Consider the following 6,622-nt stretch of genomic DNA (forward strand, 5'->3'; position numbering starts at 1 on the left):
AATTGTGTAACTAACTTGAAATTTTTAATCATATTGCTGAATAATTACATTTGCTAAAATAAAATAATATATAACGTCGGGAGGTGACGAACACCGTTGCCATGCCGCCATTGACGCAAAATAAACAACTACCTAGTCTCACGAAATGCGTACAAAAGGTCGTCAAGAAATATCCGAGCGGCGCGGCGTTGTATACCTGTAATGGAACGGACAGCTTTGTCTTAGCAATAGAATTTCGTTGGTAACCTGGTTGGTTAGAATGAGGTTGAGGAGAATATAGCGTCTATAGACTTTACTTATGTAAAACTTAGCTGACTATGATAAAATGCGAACTTGAATTTTGCATTGGGAAGTCTTAGCTTAGGCACAGCATAATTTTAGCTATCAAACGACAATAAAAATGAAATCAATGATAATTGTTAGCTTACACTGAGTTTACCGTAAGTCAAAGCTCTGAGCAAAGTCTAAGTACCTACACTGTATAGACCTCAGCGTTTATGTACCACTTGATTTTAATAACTATGTTTGTAAAGACTCAGTCAGCCTTAGGTATTGATGAGCTGGATGATCCTGCCATTGAGAACCCTGATTTTGTTGTTACATCTAAAATATGGTTTATTTGTCATCGTCCACCGCCACGGGGTCGGAAGGAAGGCATCTTGTCGTATTAAATAGTAACTTTAATACTATAAATGTTTCATTAATTCAAACGGAACTTTTGTTTGATTATATTAGAAGTCACAAATGATTTTATTGAACCTGACGTCACGATGACGTTACTAAGATGGCAGCCTGTCCCGTTTCCAATCGGCAATCCTTATAACAATTTCCCCAAATTTAGCAAATAAAACATTAAATGTATCGCCACACAACAACTTGCGACCGAGTTTCAAATTGTTTCGCATACATTAAAACTTTATTAATTCTCGTACTCCATAGCGGCGTGTAAATAAATTGATCGAACACTGCGGTACGGCTGCGATGCGACTTTAATCCGTGTCGCAATCGCGCGGTCACATATTTATAATTTGTGCAATTACCACAGCGGAGACGAGCGTGCTGAAGACCTACGAATATTTAGAGCTGGCGTTTTACACAACGTTGCTTTAAATAAAACAGTTTTTGGAAGGAACGCTTGCAACTCTGAACTAAATTTTAACATTAATCAGGTGTAGGTATGCACCTACCGACATTTTGTTAGCTTTACAATACAACGTGTTTATTGGCACTCGCACAGAAACTTAACTTAAAACTTAAAAATATTTACACTATATCTTGAAAGGGTAGGGTGAAAAAAATCATGCTAAGATTTGTTTAGACTTATTCGTACGGGGCGGGGAAACTTCAATAATTCGCGGATTCAATAATTAAAATTAATCTTCGAGATTGTTGCCTGTGTCATAAATGATCTTCCATTGACGGTGTTGATATAGTTAGTTATCTTAACAGCGTGTATTACCCACCTTAACAAATGGCCACACTCTCTACTCTCCCTTAGTGATACACACGCTTCTCCTATTATCTATATATATAAAAATGACTTGCTGTTCGTTAGTCTCGAGAACGGCTGGACCGATTTGGCTAATTTTGGTCTTGAATTATTTGTGGAAGTCCAGGGAAGGTTTAAAAGGTGAATAAATATGAAAGTGTTCGGAATTAAATAAAAACAACAATTATGTTTTTCCTTTGATGTGTCCCCCGTCGTCCGATATTTGTTTTGTATGGATATATTTTCTATCAGAGAATTTATTGACGCACGGTTTGACAGTTCTGCTGTGAAACAATTTCATTATAACAACAGGGAGCATATTTTACGAAATAATTCTTGATGTTATGGTATAATATTATTGACAAATTAATAAAAAACATTATTTTATTTATTATATACAGAACAACGTCTGTCGCGTCAACTAGTCCCTTATAAAAAACATGTCCGATTCTAAGTAAGTACCTAAATATTGTTGTTTAACATATTTTAGTACATTGTGGGTAGTTGGAATGTTTAATTACCTTCTAAATTCTGGGTAAGACACCATATAATTTCTAAGCCGTTAATTGGGTATTACACGTTTCAGCCTTAGTTTGTGAATCTCGTAGTACTCGTAAATAGAATAAATTATAGAATAGTTAAAATAATTCCTTTTCGTTAGATTATTTGCATGCTATGTCAAGGTGATTGCCATTGTTGTTATCGAATACAAAAACACGGGTAAAAATGGGTCTTTGTAAAAATATGACTACTCCTTTAAAATAGAATATTTTGAAGTATATTATAGTATATTGGCCCATGTCACAGTTATTTATTCTATGCCTCAGAGTGACGGACGCAGTTCAGATTGTATTTTAATGCACTACGCTTACAACACAGATCATAACTTTATGTCTATGCTATGATACTAATAAATAGACTGATATGGGTATCATAGAAGTTCTTTGCGTCGTTCATTACAAAAAGCAGCCTACATAAAACCGGCAGTGTCTAAGTATTACTAGATCTGTAAATAAAGCCGGCATCACTGCAGCGGCAGCGAGCAGACGTATAAATTCAGGCGCGCGATAAGCGCGGCATAAATCAGAAGTAACGCGCCCGGGCGGCGGAGCTAACGGGAAAAAACAGGCGATTTTCTCAAACGCGCTGTTTGCGAAGTAACATCATTAGATTTTTTATAGGAATAAGTTGTGGACAAAAACAATTGGTCGTAACAGTTACATTAACATACATCGGACACTAAGTTCCAAAAGAGTCCTCCAGAGCATTGGCGTTTGGACAACCCTTTGAAAGTCAAAAAATTCGATGTTATAGTTGGTTTGTTGAATTCACGGTCATTCTCGATGATTTGGCACACTATTACTTCAGAGAATCCTTCTTGTTCAAGGGCAGTCTTTTCGGAATAATAAAATTTGAGACACTTGCGTAAGAATCGCAATCAGGCGAAAGTTATAGCGCTTTTTGTGGAACCCTTTTTGTGAAGAGGGACGAAAAAAGGCCTTTTTGCGTCCCGGCTATTGTCTGCTACAACTAATAACACAGAATGCACATACTTCGAATTTACTTTCCCGTAGTCTTGATCGTCTCCATTGGTAGAGTTTTTTCCCTGACAAGGATATTTCTTTAATCAGGTGTGTGACTCTGACTTCATCCCTCTTTTTTTAACTTTTTGGTCGAAAGGTTACTTTGGTAGAGTGGTAGAAACAGTGTGTGTGACTGAATGCCCCAAGATCTAACAGTATTCCTTCCTAGCTTCGGAAATTACGTCTTTTTGTGTCACGGTTTCTCCACCAACAATCTCGAACGAATTTTCTGATGGATCCCTGAATTCATATTAATCTGTAAATATACAATAATAAATATTTGCAATGGCTATTATTTAAAGCTATAGGTTGGATAAATAACAATAAAACAAAATAAATATTAAATTATAAGTTGCCGTATTCATAGTATACCTAATTAGTCAGCATTTTTAAAAAGAAATAATAGTCAAATAAAGGGATGTTTTCCCTCTTTAGATGCCGGCTCTCTCCGGCGTAGTAAAGAGTCGATTTGACTGAGTGAATCAGGGTGTGACAGGGTTTTCATTTTGTGCGAGACATTGACATTTTGATTAACATTTGGAGAAGTTACTGATCCCTATGAGATGTAAACATTAATTATTAAATGTTCAGTATTCTGTTATTGTATTTACAAAGTAAAGGTCAAATAAATTTTATTTAATTAGGCTCGAACTAAGCGCTTTCGAATCGTAACTACAAATATTCCTTTTAAATTACTGAATTTACCATATGTTTGTAAAAAGTTTTGCTCGTTAGAAGAACATACAAGAAACTCAACGGCCACTCTTTTCAATCAAATAGAGTATCTTACAATTGATGTAATATACATAACAAATTAGTTTGTAAGGTACTGCATCCAATATATGAATCGTGTTTAAACAATATAAATTATTTCATAAAAAATAATAAAGAAAGTATTGTATAAATATAAATTAGTGTATATTGGATAGATCACCCTTTAGTGCTTGAATTCATTGTATATTCAGTAACTGAATTATGCATAAATCTAAAGATCTTTTTCCTGAAAAATACTTGTATATTTTACTATATATCTAGCACACCAGAGTTAAAGTTCCATCACACAAATAAGTCCACGTGCTATAACCATTGCAAGATTTATTTCCACGTGCACTCATATGATCCTTTTTAGGTAAGGCAAGTTTTCGTCAATCGTCATTTAAATCTTTTTTTTACTGCTTCACAGCAGAAATAGGCGCCGTTGTGGTACCCATAATCTAGCCGGGTTCCTGTGCAAAGCAGCCTCCCACTGGTTAATTTTAATTAATGTTAGGAAAGAGCATAGCTTGTAAAAGGAATAATCAAGAACTTCAGGGCCTTTTATTAACAATTGCCAATTGCTAGGTGTAAGTATCTGTACCGTTTTAAAATTAAAACTATTGCTTGTAAAATAATATTTATCTACACGAAATCGTACTCAAAGTTCTAAGCATTTTATAACTCATAGAAACTACTTATAATGTACTAATCAATAAATATACTAAAATATAACACTTTCTTCATCATATTCCTTGCTACCTACTTCTCATAATAATCAAAAGAATATAACGAAATATTTTTGAGTTTCCATCTAACTAAAAAATTAAAAACGCTAGAAAGTGGCGCGAAAAGGAAAAATGACACGCGAAAAAGAATTTCCGCATTAAAGCTCGTAGGCGATATTTTAAAGACATAATATTTAAGGCGAGGACATGAGCAGCATGAGAAAATTGCAATTTGCGGGTAACATTAGAATGCGCCCGAGAATTTGTGAATATTGGATAAGAATTTATATTACGTGGTAACCTCGCGGGTAGCGTTCTAGACTTACGAAGATTATAGACAGATATTTTGAACATCCTTAAATTCGCCTAGTGTCAAATTTCTCTACTTAATTTTAAGACCTCAATCTCTTATTTTTGATTAATTTATTCACTAATTGTTCTATAGCCGTTGGTAAGCGCGATTTGGTATATTGTATTAAGTTCTTTCGCGAAGTTGTCACGGGACAGTGGGACTGACATTAATCTGTGAACATAGCAGCGGAAGGCTGCTAGTTTATACTGTAAGGGGGTGGTAAGATGAGGCGGGAAAAGTAATATCTGTATGTGACGGCTTTCTATAGATTTGGAATTCCAATTTATTATTTACTCTTGTTAATGTTAAATACAAAAAGTTAAGAGAACGGTTTCATTCTAATTTCAATTAAACCTTTATTTTAGGGTGGATCTTGTTATTTGTATTATTGAAAAGATCGATTTGGCGTTCGGTGCGTGTCCAGCAGATTATTATGTCGTCAACGTATCGGTAACAAAACAGGATATGTGGGTCTCTCACCACGAATTACACTCAAAATTGTCCATAAAGATTTCAGCCATAAGTGGACTTAATGGTGAACCCATTGCTAATCCTTCTTTTTGGCGATAGAATTGATTTTTGAATTTAAAATAATTTTGTTTCATGCATAACCAAGAAAGATTGATGATGTCATCCTTTTCACCGGGATGTATCCTCTGCTTTTCAAAGAGGTCATCAAGGATAATTAAACTTTTTTCATATGGAACATTGGTAAATAAACTATCTACACCGAGACACAATAATTTGGCATTTGGTGGAAGTTGGATATTTTTTAATTTATTTATCAAATCTAGGAATTAACAATAAAGAAAACTCAAAACATTTGGTTAATTATGGATTTCCGCAAAGTAACGCCTACTTCAACAATTTTTTTTACGGTTCTGTTTATGTTCTATATATTAGATGAAATGTAATATTTTAATTGGTATAGGAGTAGTTGCAAGATGGCGTTTCACAGTTCGATGTAAGTTTTGAAATACAACACATTTACGATTTTTTCATGTCTGCCGTTCCGAGTAATACTAAATCACTACTTAATCGCTGGTGAGCTATAAGTCACGGGTAAGGCGACATGTTTAACGCAACTATGTTACTGTATCTTTTGTTTCTATGAGATGGAGAAGGTTTACGTCTATTTTTATTGTAGTTCTATGGACGCGAAGATTATAATCGAAGGCACAGTGCAAAGTAAACACCGCTAAGACACGCCCGCATGGCCAACAGATTACCACCGCGCACCGTCTGCTTTGTAAGTTATCGGGAGTTTTCCTATATTTCGCGGGTAATGGCTTTCCTCTGAAGTTTTTAACATGCCCAAAATGGGAACTAACCCGTTGGTGGTTTAGTGAGAGTTTCTGCCATTCTGGTGGCAAATGATCAATGATTCGATATTCAATCTGTCCTGACTGCCCGTCAGTATTTCAAATAGGTATATTTATTTGAGCAATATATATAGAGAAACAAAAGTGTTCAGACGCATTAAAATAATAAATAATCAGAAAATCAACAGCTTCAATAAATAAAAAATCAAAATAAATCCAATTTAAAATGATAAAAAAAATCTTTTAAAACTCCCATTATAATTAAATCTTTTTAGTTTCTTCTCTTTTTGTACTATTTTTAGACGGTCACTTTTAAGACCTGTAGCAAAAGGAACCGTGTTGTCTACGGCTGCTGTCAACAGGGCGACTTGGTAGGTACCTACTGAGAATCAGTG

The sequence above is a fragment of the Leptidea sinapis genome, chromosome 20, assembly GCF_905404315.1.
Source record: "Leptidea sinapis chromosome 20, ilLepSina1.1, whole genome shotgun sequence".
Classification (NCBI taxonomy): domain Eukaryota; kingdom Metazoa; phylum Arthropoda; class Insecta; order Lepidoptera; family Pieridae; genus Leptidea; species Leptidea sinapis.